We start from the raw sequence: 19,533 nt of genomic DNA, 5'->3' as shown, positions 1-19,533 counted from the left end.
GGAGCCCCTCATAATGAGCACAGCACAGGAATGGTGGGGGCCCCTCATAATGAGCACAGGGATGGTGGGAGCCCCTCATAATGAGCACAGCACAGGGATGGTGGGATCCCCTCATAATGAGCACAGGGATGGTGGGAGCCCCTCATAATGAGCACAGCACAGGGATGGTGGGAGCCCCTCATAATGAGCACAGGGATGGTGAGAGCCCCTCATAATGAGCACAGGGATGGTGAGAGCCCCTCATAATGAGCACAGCAGAGGGATGGTGGGAGCCCCTCATAATGAGCACAGCAGAGGGATGGTGGGAGCCCCTCATAATGAGCACAGGGATGGTGAGAGCCCCTCATAATGAGCACAGCACAGGGATGGTGGGAGCCCCTCATAATGAGCACAGGGATGGTGGGAGCCCCTCATAATGAGCACAGGGATGGTGAGAGCCCCTCATAATGAGCACAGCACAGGGATGGTGGGAGCCCCTCATAATGAGCACAGGGATGGTGGGAGCCCCTCATAATGAGCACAGGGATGGTGAGAGCCCCTCATAATGAGCACAGCAGAGGGATGGTGGGAGCCCCTCATAATAAAGTTGACAAAGATTTGTATTCAATCCAATGCTCATTATGAGGGGCTCCCACCATCCCTGTTCTGTGCTGAGTTCCTGCCGGGTTTGTTTGTAGCCCGTTAGTTCACTAATTCGTATTTCATAATTCTTGTCCGAAATTCAATTTGGATTTGTACGAAATACTATTTTTCGTTCGTTCGTTAACTTTTTGTAACAATTACGAACATTCGTTACGATGAATTTAAAAAGCAAACCCAGGAAGTCGGCAGCACTGTTGACTTCCTGGGTTTGCTTTTTAAATTCATCATAACGAACGTTCGTAATTTTACGAATCTAACGAAAATTCGTATTTTGTACAAATTCAAATTGAATTTCGGACACAAATTATGAATTAGCGGCTAATACGGAACGGAACAAAACAAATTTATTGACGGCGCCCCATGTCTATCAGAAAGAAGAAACTCCAACCCAACTCAGGGGGAACCTTCCCGAATCCAACTCCGACACCGAAGGAGAGAGGTGGAGAGAAGTCTGAATGTCGTCTCTGGAAGATCTCATTACATTCAACACACATCCAGATTTCTCCACATGGGGGGTCATGTGACACCAAGACCATGCCACAGCTGCTTGTATGGCCAACACATTAGACAGGAACCCCTCCCCCATCAACAGATGTATAGAGACTAGGAATAGACAGGAACCCCTCCCCCATCAACAGATGCATAGAGACTAGGAATAGACAGGAACCCCTCCCCATCAACAGATGTATAGAGACTAGGAATAGACAGGAACCCCTCCCCCATCAACAGATGTATAGAGACTAGGAATAGACAGGAACCCCTCCCCCATCAACAGATGTATAGAGACTAGGAATAGACAGGACATGGGGCTCTACAGACACTCTGTGTACAGTGCCTAGAAAAAGTATTCATACCCCTTGAAATTTTCCACATTTTGTCATGTTGCAACCAAAAACGTAAATGTATTTTATTGGGGTTTTATGTGATAGACCAACACAAAGGGCCAGATTCACAGAAGAAGTACGCCGGCGTATCTACTGATACTGCGGCGTACTTTCAAATTTGCCACATCGTATCTTTAGTTTGAATCCTCAAACCAAGATACGACGGCTTTTGGCTTCGATCTGACAGGCGTACGGCTTCGTACGCCTTCGGATCGTAGGTGTAATACTTCGACGCCCGCTGGGTGGAGTTTGCGTCGTTTTCCGCGTCGGGTATGCTAATTAGCATTTTCCGTCGATAAACGAAGGTACGCGCGGCCGTCGCATTCTCTTACGTCGTCGCTAGTCGGCTTTTCCCGGCGTATAGTTAAAGCTGCTGTTTGGTGGCGTATAGATAGACTTGCCATGTTACAGTATGGCTGTCGTTCCCGCGTCGAATTTTTAATTTTTTTTTTGCGTAAGTCGTCCGTGAATAGGAAAGGACGTAACTCACGTCGACGTTCAAAAAATTACGTCGTGCGACGTCATTTCGCTCAAAGCACGGCGGGAAGTTTCAAAATGGAGAATGCGCAGTACGTTCGGCGCGGGAACGCCCCCTACCCGGATCATTTGAATTAGGCAGGCTTGTGCCGGAGGGATTTACGCTACGCCGCCGCAACTTTACAGGCAAGTGCTTTGTGAATCAAGCACTTGCCCGTAAAACTTGCGGCGGTGCAACATAAATGCGATACATTACGCCGCCGCAAATGTACATGAATCTGGCCCATTGTGTCACATAATTGTGAAGTGGAAGAAAAATTATAAATAATTAGGGATTAAATTTATGTTCGGGTTGAACATGAGTTTGACTCAAACATTGGCTGTTCGCCCGTTCGCTGAATAGCGAACACTTTGGGGTGTTCGCTGCAAAATCAAAAGCCACGGAACACCCTTTAAAAGTCTATGGGAGAAATAAAAAGTGCTAACTTTAAAGGTTAATATGCAAGTTATTGTCATAAAAAGTGTTTGGGGACCCGGGTCCTGCCCCAGGGGACATGTTTCAATGCAAAAAAAAGTTTGAAAATTGGCTGTTTTTTCGGGAGCAGTTTATTTAATAATGCTTAAAGTGAAACAATAAAAGTGAAATATTCCTTTAAATTTCGTACCTGGGGGGGGGGGGGGGGGGGGGGGGTGTCTATAGTATGTCTGTAAACTAGTGCATGTTTCCCGTGTTTAGAACTGTTCCTGCACAAAATGTAATTTCTAAAGGAAGAAAAGTAATTTAAAACTACTTGCGGCTACAAAATAAATAAACTAATCTGTGAAACGCCGCATTTGTGGCACTGCACTGATTTTAAAAAGTAGTTTCTGTACTACTCGCACAGATGTCACCAAAATCACAGCCAAAATCGTGACTGACATGCGGAAGTGAAATCGTGCGCGATAAGCTGAACTCGCACGGCTTCATTCCCGAGCTCAGTGTGAACCTGGGCTTAATCTCAGTATAAATACAGCTGTTCTGTGAAGCCCTCTGAGGTTTGTTAGAGAACCTTAGTGAACCAGAAGCCCCACCCCTGTAAATCCAAAAAGGGTCATTAATACAAACATGTCTCAATCGACTAAATTTACACTAAAGTCACTCTCCATCGACACCACAAAAAATATCATCGGAACCCTGCGAGACAGTACATCCCCTAATGACATCATTCCCACAAAACTGCTGAAAGAATGTGCCGATATTTTGGCACCTGCAATCACGCACCTCATAAACCAATCATTCAAGGAAGGTACGGTGCCGACCTCCCTGAAACAAGGCATAATAAACCCATTCTAAAAATAAAAACCTCGAACCCAAATCATCGTCGACCTATAACAGGCCTAAATGTCTTCTCCAAGGTATTGGAGAAAGCAGTAGTGCAACAGCTACAACACCATTTAGACACCCACAAACTACTGGATCCACTTCAATCGTGTTCCGTCCAGGTCACGGGATGGAAACAGCACTTCTCAAAATATGGGATGATGCTCTTGAAGCTGCAGATGAAGGAGAATCTTGTCTTCTGATACTGTTGGACCTGAGTGCAGCTTTTGATACAGTAAACCACAATTTGTTGCTGACTCGTCTAGCTGAAGTAGCTAGAGTGGCAAACTCAGATCTACTCTGGTTCTCCTCCTTTCTGGAAAACCGATCACAGATAGTGAAACTAGGTCCTTTCACTTCTGAAAAACGTACCGTGTCATGCGGAGTCCCTCAAGGGTCACCCCTGTCGCCTGTACTATTCAATATTTATCTCCGCCCTCTCCTCAAAATCATCAGTAACCAGAATTTACTCTACCATTCCTACACTGATGACACCCAACTTTACTTTCGTATCAGCGCCAAAAAGGATCATTATCTCGGACTAGAGAAATGCCTTACTCTGATAGAGAACTGTTTGACGGAGAGTTACTTTAAACTCAATGGACCAAAAGAGACTTGCTACGACAACATGGACACCCCCTCCCATCCTGGGACAAACCATCACCCCTAGCACCAAAGTCAAAAGCCTCAGAGTCACATTTGACTCCGACATGACAATGGACGCACAAATAGGTTCAGTAGTCAGCGGATCTCACCATCTGCTGCGCCTGTTACCTAGACTGGTTTCCTTCATTTCAAAAGAAGACACAGCAGTAGTGGTGGGAACAATAAGAAACTCCAGGCTCGATTATGCAAACACCCTTTACCTCGGACTCCCAAAACACCAGGTTGCCCGTCTACAAGTCGTCCAGAATACGGCGGCATAACTTGTAACAGAAAAAAAAACCCTGAGAATCAATCTCTCCCTCCCTCAGGTCCCTCCACTGGTTGCCCGTAAAAGACTGTATCACATTTAAGGCGCTCTGCCTCACACACAAATGTGTACAATGAAGCGCGCCCCAATATTTAGAAATGAGAAATTAAAAAGCTCACAACCCCAATCGCTTTCTCCGTTCTACTCCAAATACCCAAGGCCCACTACAAGTCCAAAGGAGAACGTAGATTTTCAGTGCAAGGACCTCGGCTATGGAACGCATTACCAACCAATATCCAAACGGACGTGAATCATCAGGCCTTCAGAAAAAAACCCTCAAAACCCACCTATTCTGAAGGCAATAAATCAAAGGAAATGGGTACCAAGTGCCTTGAGGCGATTCAGTTTGCATGTGCAGCGCTATACAAGTTTTTCACTCACTCATCATGAAGGCCGAGGAACACACCAGACAGGTCAGGGATAAAGTTGTGGAGAAGTATAAAGCAGGGTTAGGTTATAAAAAAATCTCCCAAGCTTTGAAGATCTCACAGAGCTTCTGTTCAATCCATCATCGGAAAATGGAAAGAGTATGGCACAACTGCAAACCTACCAAGACATGTCCGTCCACCTAAACTGACCGGGCCGGGCAAGGAGAGCATTCATCAGAGGAGCAGCCAAGAGGCCCATGGTAACTCTGGAGGAGCTGCAGAGATCCACAGCTCAGGTGGTAGAATCTGTCCACAGGACAACTATTAGTGGTCTCTCCACAAATCTGCCCTTTATGGAAGAGTGACAAGAAGAAAGACATTGGAGAAAGAAAGACATAAGAAGTCCTGTTTGCAGTTTGTGAGAAGCCACGTGGGGGAGGGGACACAGCAAACATGTGGAAGAAGGGGCTCTGGTCACATGACACCAAAATTGAACTTTTTGGCATAAAAGCAAAACGCTATGGCCCGGATTCACATACATTGGCGCATATTTATGCCGACTCAGCGCAGAGAGGCAAGCACCGAATTCTCAAAGCCTCTGCTGTCCAAACTCTGGGATTCCTTGGCGTAAGCCGTCATAAGTGGAAGTGGGCGTGAGCCATGCTAATGAGGCGTGACCCCACGTAAATGATGGGCCGAGCGCCATAAAGATAAGAATAACGCACGGCGCATGTACTGTCCCGTGGACGTATCCCAGTGCGCATGCTCAGAATCACGTCGGATCGAATGCCTAAGATACGTCGAATCACTGCCTACGACGTGAACGTAACCTACGCCCAGTCCTATTCACGTACTACGTAAACGACGTAAAATACGACGGCTGTGTTCCCTGCTCCATACCCTAACATGACTTGCGCCTCATACATGGGGAATAACTTTACGCCGGACGTACGACTTATGCAAACCGCGTATATTATGCACCGGGCACAAGTACGTCCGTGAATGGACGTATCTCCCTCATTTACATATTCAAATCGTAAATCAATGGGAGCGCCCCTTGCGGCCAGTGTAAATATGCACACACGATACGACGGCGTAGGAAACCTACGTCGGTCGGATGAAGCCTATTTTCAGGCGTATCTTGGTTTCAGATTCCGGTGCATAGATACGACGGCGCATAGTTACACTTACGCGGCGTATATCGAGATACGTCGGCGTAAGTGCTTTGTGAATCCGGGCCTATGTGTGGGGGAAAACTAACACTACACATCACCCTGAACACACCATCCCCACTGTGAAACATGGTGGTGGCAGCATCATGTGGTGGGGATGCTTTTCTTCAGCAGGGACAGGGAAGCTGGTCAGAGTTGATGGGAAGATGGATGGAAACAAATACAGGATAATCTTAGAAGAAAACCTTTTAGAGTCTGCAAAAGACTTGAGACTGGGGTGGAGGTTCACCTTCCAGCAGGACAACAACCCTAAAGTACAGCCAGAGCTACAATGGAATGGTTTAGATCAAAGCCTATTCATGTCTTAGAATGGCCCAGTCACAGTCCGGACCTAAATCCCATTGAGAATCTGTGGCAATACTTGTAAATTGCCGATCACAGACGCTCTCCATCCAATCTGACAGAGCTTGAGATATTTTACAAAGAAGAGTGGGCAGAAATGTCCCTCTCTAGATGTGCAAAGCTGGTAGAGACACCCCCAAAAAGACGTGTAGAGAAAGGGGGTTCTACAAAGTATTGACTCCGGGGGGCGCCATACAAATACCCCCCCCCCCCCCACACACACACACTTTTCACATATTTTTTGTGGTTGTAACATGACATAATTTGGAAAATTTCAAGGGGTATGACTTTTAAGGCTTTGTAAATTACATAATACTCCACTGACACCAATGTAAGGTGACATAGAATCTCCCCCAATCAGATGGTAAATGTTGTGCAGAGCTCTGGAGTCGGGAACTTTGTGCCGCTCTTCTCTGTCTCTCCTCCTCTCTGACATGGACAGCTGCTGCTTTACCTCCTGAATTTACACCCCCCTTCCCCCTCTTATTTTCTCTCTACCCCCCCCCCCCCCCCCACCTGTCACCACATCTCATCCCAGCCTGAGAAAACACAGAGATACCGTTCTCCAGGCTGGGACTGGCAGAGATCAGATTCCACGACTGACAGTAGGAAATAATATAATAGAAACATTGAGGGGAGCCAGGACATTTCCTACCATCACTCATGTAATGTACGGGACAGACTAGCAGTACACCACCATATGATTGTAGCAGGCAAATTTCCCTGCCCCAGTTGCTAAACCGTAAAAAGAAATTTGGTCCCGGCCATCCACATGCTCAGCGTCTGAATGCTAGCTTGGCCAAATTGCTAGCACGACAACTTCTGCCTTGACCAGTGTAGTCAAGACTACCGCACCCTGACAGCCTATAGCTGTCCGGGTGACCTGAAAGCATGCACCCCTTGTCCAGAGCGTCTAACCCACCCGCCAGCAATTTCAAAGAAGCATAAGACACCGTACAAGCCCCGTGTCTATGAAACAATAACAGACCCCCCCCGTTACAAATTGCGAGGTGGTGAGTAAGTCGAAAAATTACATTCTTTCTCAGGCACCACCCCCCAGCGGTGAGCCCCAGAACCCCCACTGGATTAACCGTAACTGCCCTCCCGCGCTACATCCTGTCCAAACGTAACCGAAACCACCCCCAGATACTGTAGAAACAGACCGAAAATTCTGCGCAATAGGCGGTACCTCAGTCAAGGAACCCGGTGTCCCATAACCCTTCCATTGTCCCATAAACCTCCGAACAAACCCCGAGGCCCAGCATACTAGCTGCCGTCCCCTACTGATCCCTACCTAGGAAAGCCCGAATCCCCACAGGATTCGTCCCGCTTGCTAGTAAACTCCTTCAGCATGCTGACTTGTTAAAACAGTGGGACCGGGGGGGGGAGCCTCCGCATCCAGGGGCCCATGCTGAAAACCGTAGAACCCCCCAAAACCTACAGCACAACCCCACCATGTTCTTGTTGGAAATCCAGGGGCGGGCGTCCCTCCCCCTGCAGAAACTTCATTCGAGGCCCGCATAGAAGACCTAACAGCGCATCCAAAGTCAGATGTCCGTTTCTATCCCACCAGAACAACTGTCAACCGCCCCCTAGTGCATAACATATAACAGAACAATGTCAAGCAATGCTCTGGGTTGTAATCACCTATGACACTGGGCATGATATGGACTGCTGGCATCCAATACACGAATGAGAAGAAAAGTAACCGCTCAGATGAACCAAGGAACTTTTACTCACTGGATCCAAACCATGGGTGCCGGCAATGCAATTAATGCAAAATTGAAGAGAAGAAGCTGGGACAGCCGCACTCCAAAAACGTTTCTTTTTATTAAAACTGGTCACAGAACATCACACGCCACAGCAAACAATCAGGAAAAGGCTAACGCGTTTCGCACTGTGCTTCAGTGCTATGAATAAGCACTGAAGCACAGTGCGAAACGTGTTAGCCTTTTCCTGATTGGTTGCTGTGGCGTGTGATGTTCTGTGACCAGTTTTAATAAAAAGAAACGTTTTTGGAGTGCGGCTGTCCCAGCTTCTTCTCTTCAATTTTGCATTCAATGCACAAATGTTCGCGGTATAAAACGGTATCTTTCTTCCATGATACATCGGGCTTTCCCTCACCCAATGAACTTGTTCATGGGGGGCGTGACGAGAAACCTCTACCATACTCACCCCTACAAAACTCACACCCACCGTACCGCTTCTGGTGCACCAACGGTCCCTCAAACAAATTCCTCAAACAAATGCCTACTTCCCACTTATGAGCATCCGCAAGTCTTGCCACGTCTGACCTTGCCGCAGCCCCCTTCGCCCCCCTTTTGTCTCTTGCCGCCATACTCACCATCACTACTCTCGACGTAACAGTGGAGATGTCCGCCAGAGACCCCCCAAGTCGTTACTCCGTACACAATGCTACCCCTGTCACCGTGGACCACCCCACACCCCTCATAAAATGCACAGTGCCTCATTTTAAAAACGTGTGAAACAGAGACAGATGTACCGGGCTGACTGGTCATGTCCCCCACATCTGTCACCTCCACATCCACCGCTGGCCCAGAGCCTGGCGTTCTCCTTCCATTGGACCAAGCCTCCTCATGCCGACTGCGCCACAGGAGCCGGCAGTCTCGGCATCAGCAGCCCCCCAGGCCAATCAGGCCTGGAGGCTGTGAATCCCTGCAGCTCAGTCGACAGCCATCTTGTGCGTGACCCTGGCCCCAGCCAAACCACTGTGCTCCGATGATCTCCTGGTAGGCCACACTTGTAGGCCTCCGCCATCACCTGCAGGTCTGCCAGCCTCTGCATAAGCAGCCCCCCAGGTGAAGCCGGCCTGGGGGCCGTAGATCCCTGCAGCTCCGTGGTTCGCAGTCTCTTGTGTGACCCTGCCACTCGCCCCTAGAATCTCGTGGTAGGCCGCGCTTGCTTTCCCCTATATCCCCTGCCACCCTCGGCATGCTACATGCCCCCCCCCACCCAGCCGCCGGCCGCGCCAGAAAACGGCCCAACAGCCGTACCGCTGCTCCTCCCCATCTCAGCTCCCCCTTTTGATGGGACAGGTAAGGGGCCGCACTCTCCATGTTCAGTGCACTACCCTTTCTTCACGGCGCACTGGGTAACTCTGCTGGCAGCTGGGAAGGATGCAGGACGGGATTCAGTATTGTTGGAGCTTGTTCCACCACCACCACCAGTGAGCAGAGGGAACCTCATCAAAATGATTTATCTACCTAAACTGTTATACTTTTTCAGGCAGACCCCCACCCCTATCCCACCATCCTTCTTCTGGAAACTGGAAAGTATAGTGACCATCTTTATCTGGGCTGGACGTCCCCCTCGGGTGGCGCGGCATACTCTTTATCTCCCTTTGTCCGGCGGTGGGTTGTCGCTCTCAAATTTTCTTCATATACTACTGGGCGGCGGTCCTAGTCATGGTCAGATGGTGGTTCTCTCAGCCTAAGCAAAATTCGGCCGTCACATTAGAGGCTTCCATTCTGGGTTCCTACGCGGCACTCTCCAATCTGTTTTTTAGGGGATGTAAGGCTAACCCCTGTGTGACGGGGCCCATGAATATACGGGTGTGCCAATGCTCCAGAGCGACAGGTAATAAACCCGTCTCCCCTCATACCCCACTCTGGGGTAACTCCCTCCTTCCTCACCTATACACAGTGCCTGACCCTGCGACATGGGCTAATCGGGGAAATTCTTACCCTGTGGCACGTGATGCCAAACGGTAAGGTCATGACATTTCAGGAACTAAGACCTCCCCTGTTCCTTCCAAATCAGATATTGGCAGCTCCGCCATGCCCTCAACTCACAATTTCCGGACCGGGTGACTCTCAAAAGCGTCTCCTGATCTCGGGAGTGATGGGAAAGCCCCTCTTATCCCTTTACCTATACCTCACGGTGGCTCACGATACTGACACTGCGGTAGTTTTGGGTAAATGGAGCTCTGACATCCCTGACCTTGATGAGGAGGTGTGGGAGGAGTGTGTCTCATCGTACATCCCCTCTATGATTGCATCTAGAGACCGTTTCATTCAGTTGAAGTTTTTGCATAGAGTGTATTACACCCCACAGAGCCTTGCTAATATATATCCCTCCCTTAGCCCACTGTGCACAAGATGTGCACTTGAGTTGGGATCATTTTTACACATGGTTTGGGCTTGTCCCAGAATACGCCCCTACTGGCAGGAGGTGGCAGATACCCTGACAGAGATCTGTGGAGTGGTGATACCACTGGATCCCCGCCTGTTTTTGCTTAGTTACCTGGGAGACATAAAGGGAGACAGATATGTCCTTCACCCTATTCTATGCCAGGAGGGAAATCTTGTTGCGCTGGAGGGGGACGGAGCTTCCTACTAGATCCTCTTGGCAGACTACGATAAACAGGGTGTTGCCGTTGTATAGAATTACGTATAAGAGCAGAAACTGTCTGGCAAAATTTGAAAACATTTGGTAGAGTTAGGTCGACGCTTGCGGCTGAGACCAGCTTGACCTCAGACTCCCTGACAGTGGCGGTCTGTCCATAGAGGGCACCGGAGCACCACCCCCTCTTGCTCTCGCACCGCCACTGTAACAATACATAGATTCATGCATTGCATGAATCTATGTATTGCCGCTGCCGCCGACTATTCAGATGGCCGGCCCCCTGGTGAGCGCTGGCCATCTGAATAACGGCAGCTGGTTGGCTGTGGAAGTGCTTATCAGAGCCAGCGGCACTGATAGGCTTTCTGATTACAGCCCACCGGCTTCCAGATGCTTATCCAAGGGACGCACGGGGGGTGAGACTTGGATAAGACTGACATCCGTCTCAGCCAACTTTGTTAAATAAAAATCAAATTTGATTTACTTTTTTAATTAAAAAAAAAAGTGGCAAAAGGTTACAACTGCAAATAAACTCATCATACTTCTTACTGAAGAGCTTGGAGTGTCTACTTTCCAAAAATGTGTAATTTCGGTGATATTTGTAATGTCCTGGAATTTTAGAACCTCAATAAAATGAGACGGACAATCAGAACATCGGGGATGTTACATTTCATATATACTCACCATTGTCTGTAGACTCGATAACTCTCACACAGAATACATAATATACACTGATTTGTTTTTGAGCAAATAAATGCAGCAGAATACATTTGGCAACATTTATGAAGAAAGATTTATTTGTAAAGTTTTATAGCAGAAACTAAAGAAAACAAAAATGTTCAGTATTTTTCCATTTACATTGTATAGTAAAGAAATAAAACACACAATGGCAAATAGATACCACCAAAAGAAAGCTCTCTATTCTAAAAGAAAATGATATAAAATTAATTTGTGAACAGTGTTACATGACTGAGTAATTGTCAACCAAAATCACAATGCTGAAAATGTAAAGAAGGACCGGACTTGCTGTCCGTGGAAATATTTTTTATTTTTTAATGCTGTTAAAATCAGCAATGTTTGCTATAAAATTACTTAGAACCCAACAAACATTAGATATTTTCTGAAATTCAGAGGCACTGGAGAATAAAATGGTGGCTGTTGCAGTTTTTTAAGTCGCACAATATTTGTGATGCCTTTATCAAACGCAGATTTTCACCAAAAAAATACACTAAAAATGATTTTAGCACACATAAACACAAACAAATTTTTGGAAAATATAATGCCCCAAACACACGAGCGGAATTTCCGCCAGCAAAAGTCTGTTGTGAGCTTTTGGTCGGAAATTCCGACCGTGTGTAGGCTCCATCGGACTTTTGCCGGCGGAATTTCCGCCAACAAAAGATTGAGAGCTGGTTCTCTATTTTTCCGGCAGAAAAATTTCCTATCGGAAATTCCGTTCGCCTGTATGCAATACCGACGCGCAAAAAAATCACTTCATTTTCTCGCCTCGTCATAGTGTTGTACATCACCGCGTTCTTGACTCTCAAAAGTTCTAAGAACTTTTGTGTGACCGTGTGTAGGCAAGCCAAGCTTGAGCGGAATTCCGTCTGAAAAAACATCCACGTTTTTTCAGACGGAAATTCCGATCGTGTGTACGTTGCATAAGAGATTAGGTTGCGGCTTTGGAATAAATCACTGGAAAATATATACATTTTTCCAATGTATTCCCAATAAAAACCCAGGTTTTAAAAATATATGTATCTGAATTTCCTATCAAATGTATCAGTTGCCGACTACCTGAAGTACGTATACTGCAGGCGGGTGACAGCTACATGCTAAGTGACATGCCTATATCACTTAGCACATGTGTACTGGTGTGCCCCCTGGGGTGTGCAGTGCACCACTACAGTGACCGTCGTGTCCACAAAACACAGTGGCCCAGATTCAGAGAGACTTATGCCGACGTATAAGTAGATACGCCGTCATAAGTCCGAATATGCGCCGTCGTATCTATGCGCTCATTCTTAAAATGAGCTACGCCTGAATGTTGCCAAGATACGACCGACGTAAGTCTGCTATGCCGTCGTATCTTGGGTGCATATTTACGCTGGCCGCTAGGGGCACTTACGTTGATTTACGTGTCAAATATGTAAATGAGCAAGATACGCCGATTCACGAACGTACGCCTGTCGCAGTAAACTTCGCCGTTTACGTAAGGCATATGCCTGCGTTTAGTTATTCCACTAAAAAGGAGGCGCAGCCCATGCAAAAGTTATGGATGTTGGAACAGCCGTTGGATTTTACGTCGCTTGCGTAAATCGTACGTGAATGGGGCTGTGCGTAGGTTACGTTTGCGTCAAAAGCATTGAGCCGACCAATCTTAGGGAGTATTTGCGATGGGATTCTGAGCATGCGCGTGCATGCGCCGTACCAACGGCCCTTCATTTACATGGGGTCACGGTTAATTTACATGTAGCACGCCCACTACCTGCCTAATTTGAATTAGGCGGGCTTACGCCGGCCCATTTTCGCTACGCCGACGTAACTTTGGGAGCAAGTGCTTTGTGAATACAGCTCTTCCTCTCAGAGTTACGTCGGCGTAGCAAATATGAGATGCGATACGCCGGAAAAAAGAAGCGCCGCTCTACCTGAATCCGGCTAAGTGTGTTTCCACTTTATCACAATATCAACAAAGCTGTTATGAATGAATTCCATTCATAACAGCTGTAAATCCTGTAGTGATGCAGTGATTTTCCCACAGCTATCACATGGTACCTGGGCCAGTCACAGCACCCTGTACCATGTGATAGCTGTGGGCCAATCACAACACACAATAGTTATGAATGTAACCCAGTTATGACAGCGCAAAACATCGCTGTAACAGCAAACCAAAGTGTCACAAAAGTCAATCCCTGATCAAACCTCCTCCCTCCAAGAGTAATACAGTGTCACTGAACTGAATGTGAAAAAAAAGTAAAAAATTTGAATGTGAATTTTTTTTTAATACATTTCTTTAATATATTTTTTTAACATACTGTCCCTAATCACTGCCACATCAGTCATATGATGGCGCTGTACTGCACTGGTGACAGGATGTAAAAGAAAGAAAAAATTCCCCCAAAGATTGTGATGAAAGATTACAACTTCAAATAAACTTGCCATGCCTCTTACTAAATACCTCAGACCTTTTGTGTACATTCCAAAAATAGGTCCTTGGGGGGGGGGGGGGGGTATTTGTACTGTCCCGGCATTTTAGGGGCCCCAAGAAATTAGACAGGCCATCAGAAATTATCAATTTTCAAATATACCATAGCTTGTAGATGCTATAACTTTCACACAAACCAATTAATATGCATTTATTTTGATTTTTTTGACATTAAGTAGAATTCATTTTGGCCAAACTTTATGAAGAAATGTTATTTTATTGGATATGTTTTATAGCAGAAAGTAGAATAGTGTTTTTTTTTATTTTTTTCCATTAATATAATAAAAAAAATAAGTAGCACTGTGCCAAATGGCAAAAAGAAAATGCTCTGGTCATGAAGGGTGTAAAACCTTCCGGAGGTAAGGTAATTAAGGCCCTATCAGTTCCGAAAATCGGATGATTTGTACATTTGGGTAGACTACAAATGCTCAAGATATAATGTGCAGAACTGAGACATTGCCAAAAATTAAACGCTCTGGGACCCAAAGCAAAGGGTTTAGGGCAGAGGTTTCCAAACTACGGCCCGGGGGCTGGATGTGGCCCTTTGCTTACCTTTATCAGGCCCTTGGGACACTATTCCTCTTGAAGTTATGAGACAGTATTTCTTCTACACTAACAATGGGGCATAATTGCCATTACTGATACCAACAATAAGGCACTACTATTACTACCACTGACCCCAAGAATGGGGCACTATTCCTTCCACTGACACCAACTGCAGGGCCCTACTCCTTCCCCTAACACCAACAATGGGGCAATATTCCTCCCACTATCACCAGTGATGGGGCATTCTTTACTCCCATTGACGCCAGGACATTGTCCTATTATAATGGCTACAGTCCGGCCCCCTTAAGGTCTTGAAGGTCAGTAAACTGGCCCTTTATTCAGAAAGTTTGGAGACCCCTGGTTTAGGGAGAGAAAGGCCCCGGGACTAAAATGATTAATGACAGATTGGGCAAAATCAATAATGACATACATAGTGCATAGTTACACTTAAAATCACACAATGTTTCCAGGGTCAAAAAGTGTTCACAAATAAAGTCTACAAAAAAAAGAAGGATCTGCTACCCCTTAAATAACGTCTTCCAGAGTTTCCTCACTGCAGCTGAAGCTTGTGAATCCTCTGATGTTTGATTAGCCTGGAATTAACCGTAAAAGTTTTCTCACATTCAGAACATTGAAATGGCTTCTCTCCAGTGTGAATCCTCTGGTGTGTGATCAGAACTGACTTCCATGTAAAAGCTTTGTCACATTCAGAACACTTATATGGCTTCTCTTCAATGTGAATTTTCTGATGTCTGTGAAGCCCTTCCTTGTCTGTATACGCTTTGTCACATTCAGAACACTAACAGGGCCTCTCTCCAGTGTGAATCATCTGGTGTCTGATAAATTCTTTCTTCTCTGTGAAAGCTTTTTCACATTCAGAACACTCATACCGCTTCTTTCCCATGTGAATCATCTGGTGACTGATAAGGAGTGACTTTGATTTAATAGCTTTGTTACATTCAGAACACTGATATTGCTTCTCTCCTGTGTGAACCTTCTGGTGTCTGATAAGCTCTCTCTTTGTTATAAAAGTTTTGCCACATTCAGAACACTCATATGGCTTCTCTCCTGTGTGAACCTTCTGGTGTCTGATAAGCTCTCTCTTTGTTATAAAAGTTTTGCCACATTCAGAACACTCATATGGCTTCTCTCCAGTGTGAATCTTCTGGTGACTGTTAAGATTTGACTTAGATTTAAAAGCTTTGCCACATTCAGAACACTCATATGGCTTCTCTCCAGTGTGAATCTTCTGGTGTGTGATAAGATTTGACTTCTGTATAAAAGTTTTGTCACATTCAGAACACTGAAAAGGTTTCTCTCCAGTGTGAATCTTCTGGTGAGTGATAAGATATGACTTAGATTCTAAAGCTTTGCCACATTCAGAACACTCATATGGCTTCTCTCCAGTGTGAACCCTCTGGTGTGTGATAAGCTCTTTCTTGGTATAAAATGCTTTTTCACATTCAGAGCATTGATATGGCTTCTCTCCAGTGTGAATCTTCTGATGTCTGATAAGATTTGACTTCTGTGTAAAAGTTTTGTCACATTCAGAACACTGAAAAGGTTTCTCTCCAGTGTGAATCTTCTGGTGAGTGATAAGAATTGACTTAGATTTTAAAGCTTTGCCACATTCAGAACACTCATATGGCTTCTCTCCAGTGTGAACCCTCTGGTGTGTGATAAGCTCTTTCTTGGTATAAAAAGCTTTGTCACATTCAGAACATTGATATGGCTTCTCTCCAGTGTGACTCTTCTGATGTCTGATAAGATGTGACTTCTGTATAAAAGTTTTATCACATTCAGAACACTGAAAAGGTTTCTCTCCAGTGTGAACCATCTGGTGTCTAATAAGCTCTCTCTTGGTAGAAAATGCTTTGTCACATTCAGAACACTGAAAAGGTTTCTCTCCAGTGTGAACCCTCTGGTGTATGATAAGCTGGCTCTTGGTTGAAAATGCTTTGTCACATTCAGAACACTGACATGGCTTCTCTCCAGTGTGAACCTTCTGGTGTGTGATACGTTTTGCCTCCATTGTAAAACCTTTATCACATTCCAAACAAGAAATATCTTCTGAAATGACTTCTCTTATGTATACATGGGTTGGACTTTATTGTAAAGCCATTGTCACTTCCAGAACACTGAAATGACTTCTCTCTTGTTGTCCTCTGAGGATGGATCAATGTCGAAGAGGATTTAAAACACTTACAACATTTAGAACACTGATATGTCTTGAATCTTGCGTGAATCCTCTAGTGAATTGCAAAAAAGACTTTCTGTCACCCAAGACACTCATATGGCCCGTTTCTCATCTGACTTGGTCATATTTTTTAAGACAAGGATGACCAAAAACTCGGTTCATCAATCCACCTATACAGGAAAAAATAAAAAAGTCAGAATTCTATATAAAGGATTAAATAAAGTTACTTTCTATTTTTTATATTCATTATTAAATATATCTTATATAGAAGGAATATGTACAATATTATACATGTTTAAAGGGTCACTAAAGGAAAAAAAATGTTTGCTGAAATGACTGTTTACAGGGTATAGAGACATAAAAGTTAACTGATTCCTTTTAAAAATGATGAAAAATAGATTAAATTCTATCATACAATGTGCCTCTAGTTTCACTTTCGCTTTTAAACTGATTTCATGTTTATGTGAAGTAAAGAGACACACAGAACAAAAACAAACAAATCCAGGGCAGTGTGTTGTTTTTACTATGGAGCCAGAGAACCAGGAAGTGAGGATTTCAGCAAAGGATTACAGCTGCTTCAAAGCAAAAACGGACAATGAGGACATGAAATCAAGACTGCTATAAGGTAAAGAGCAAGCTATTTAGCCCAAAAAAAATTTTGTTTAGTGATCCTTTAAATAACCGACGTTAGACCTACCGGTAACGGTATTTCTATGAACCTTCCAGGACGGCACCCGAGAGATGATGGCTCCTCCTGCAGGAAACACAATCACATGACAGTTTAAAAGGCCCCGCCCTTCCCCTTGCTCCTCAGTATGCAATAGAGTAATCCTGAACTGGTTCACAAGGGACGTAGTCCTTATCGGTACTTACCTTTTTTCCCTTTCCACATAGGGTGGGAAGTAGGCCTGCCGTCCTGGAAGGTTCATAGAAATACCGTTACCGGTAGGTCCAACGTCGGTTTTCTCTTACCACCTTCCAGGACGGCACCCGAGAGGATAATTGAGTAATAAACACAGGCCTACCTTCAGGGTGGGACCACAGCTTGTAGAACCTTTCGACCGAAGGCTAAGTCTTGCTGTGACAACATTTCCACACGATAGTGCTTCAGGAATGTATGACGGCTGGACCAGGTGGCTGCACTTCGGATTTGTTCCCAGGAGGCCCCTGCTTTCTCAGCCCAGGAAGTTGCTATGGCTCTGGTAGAGTGAGCCTTGATCTTTACGGGAGCTGTTGCTCCAGTGCATATATAGGATTTGGATATTGCTTCTCTAATCCATCTTGAGACTGAGGCTTTTGATGCCTGCAGTCCCTTCCTGGGCCCAGCGTGTAGAACTAGTAGGTGGTTAGATCTTCTAAAACTCTTAGTTCTCTCTAGATAAATGAGAAGACACCTTCTTACGTCTAACAAATGAAATTTCTTTTCTTTTTCGTTCTTTGGTTCAGAACAGAAGGACGGCAATATTATGTCTTGCGTCCTATGAAATAGGGATGCCACCTTAGGCAGGTACAGGGGGTCTGCTCTAAGGGTGATCCTATGTGGCTGCACCCTCAGGAAGGGTTCTTTCATGGATAGCGCCTGCAAATCCCCTACCCTCCTGGCCGAAGTAATGGCTAACAAAAAGGTCAACTTTAAGGTTAGAAACTTAAGAGGAACCTCTTCCAGAGGTTCGAATGGGTGTATAGATAACGCCTCTAACACCCTAGTTAAGTCCCAAGGTGGACAACTATATTTTTGGACTGGAGAAACTCTTTCTCTAGCTAACAAAAAACGTTTTATAAGGTCCTCTTTCGCCAATCTTTTATCAAGATAGACTGAGAGAGCTGTTATTTGTACCCGAAGGGTACTAACTTTTAATCCTAAATCTACCCCATCCTGGAGGAAGTCCAGGATAACCGGGATAGAAGTTGAAGCTACCTGTCTTTCCTTACGCCAGGAACAGAAGGTCTTCCATACTTTTTGGTAAATCTTTTGAGTTACTGGTTTTCTGCTCATGAGGTGTCACGATCGCTATCGTGCCAAACAGACAGCGAGGCGTGGTCACGCCCCAAGTGGCTCTGGGTGGGATTGAACCCAGGACTTGTTCTTCACTGCTCCAGATCTTTGCCACTGAGCCACTTCTCAAGTTCATATTCTGCTTGCTGTCCATCAAAGCCTGGTTCTGAACTATGTGCTGATTGCCTGTCTTTGAATCTCCCTGCAATCTGCACCTGTTTATCCTGGTCCAGCTGAGGCAGGTTTCCTAATCAACCAGGGTATAAAGCCCTGCCTCACTATGAGGCAGGTGTCAGTTCATTGTACTCTGCTTGTCCTGTCTGTGCCAACGGTTCCTGTGTTCCTGTGATTGACTTCATCTACAAGACTGACCCCGGCTTCTGACCCTTTGGCTTACGTACCCTGGATTTGCTGTACTCCTGCCGTCACCTGGAATTGCTGACAGGACGTCTGGACCTCCACTACCTGGACCCTGGAGACCCCTCTCTGCACTAACAGCTCCTTTCAGCCCCAACCATCAGCATACCAGGAACTGCTCTAAAGGCTCAGGCTATCTCCTAATTCAGCCATCTCCAGCTACAAGCATCTCCATCTGGAGCCATCTCTACCTACAGGCCGGACTTCATTCCACAGCCAGTCACAACCTGGGAACTCAACCCAGCCTGGAATGGTCTTCAGAACCGCAAGTATCTTACACATAATACCATATACAGTCATACTGTGATCCGCCTGTTTTTGCTTACCTATAGGACTTGGCTTGCTGAACATTACATTGCTTGTCAGAACTTTCCTGGTTACTTATCTGAGTACTGCAAGTTATTGCTATCGGTTTTTCATTACTTATATCATTGCCATAGACTCATGCATTAATCCGGTCTGCTTACAAGTCACAGCCTAGCTAATTACCTAAACAGCCATTTAAGAACTTTATTCCTAAGTATTTACATCT

General features: G+C 45.6%; 1 pseudogene; it reads right to left on the bottom strand.

Annotated features, from left to right (window-relative positions):
• LOC120928421 overlaps positions 1 to 19,533 on the bottom strand; it is an 86,641-nt pseudogene that overhangs the window by 23,312 nt on the left and 43,796 nt on the right.

The sequence above is a fragment of the Rana temporaria genome, chromosome 2, assembly GCF_905171775.1.
Source record: "Rana temporaria chromosome 2, aRanTem1.1, whole genome shotgun sequence".
Taxonomy (NCBI): domain Eukaryota; kingdom Metazoa; phylum Chordata; class Amphibia; order Anura; family Ranidae; genus Rana; species Rana temporaria.
This window is presented reverse-complemented; position numbering and strand designations above follow the sequence as displayed.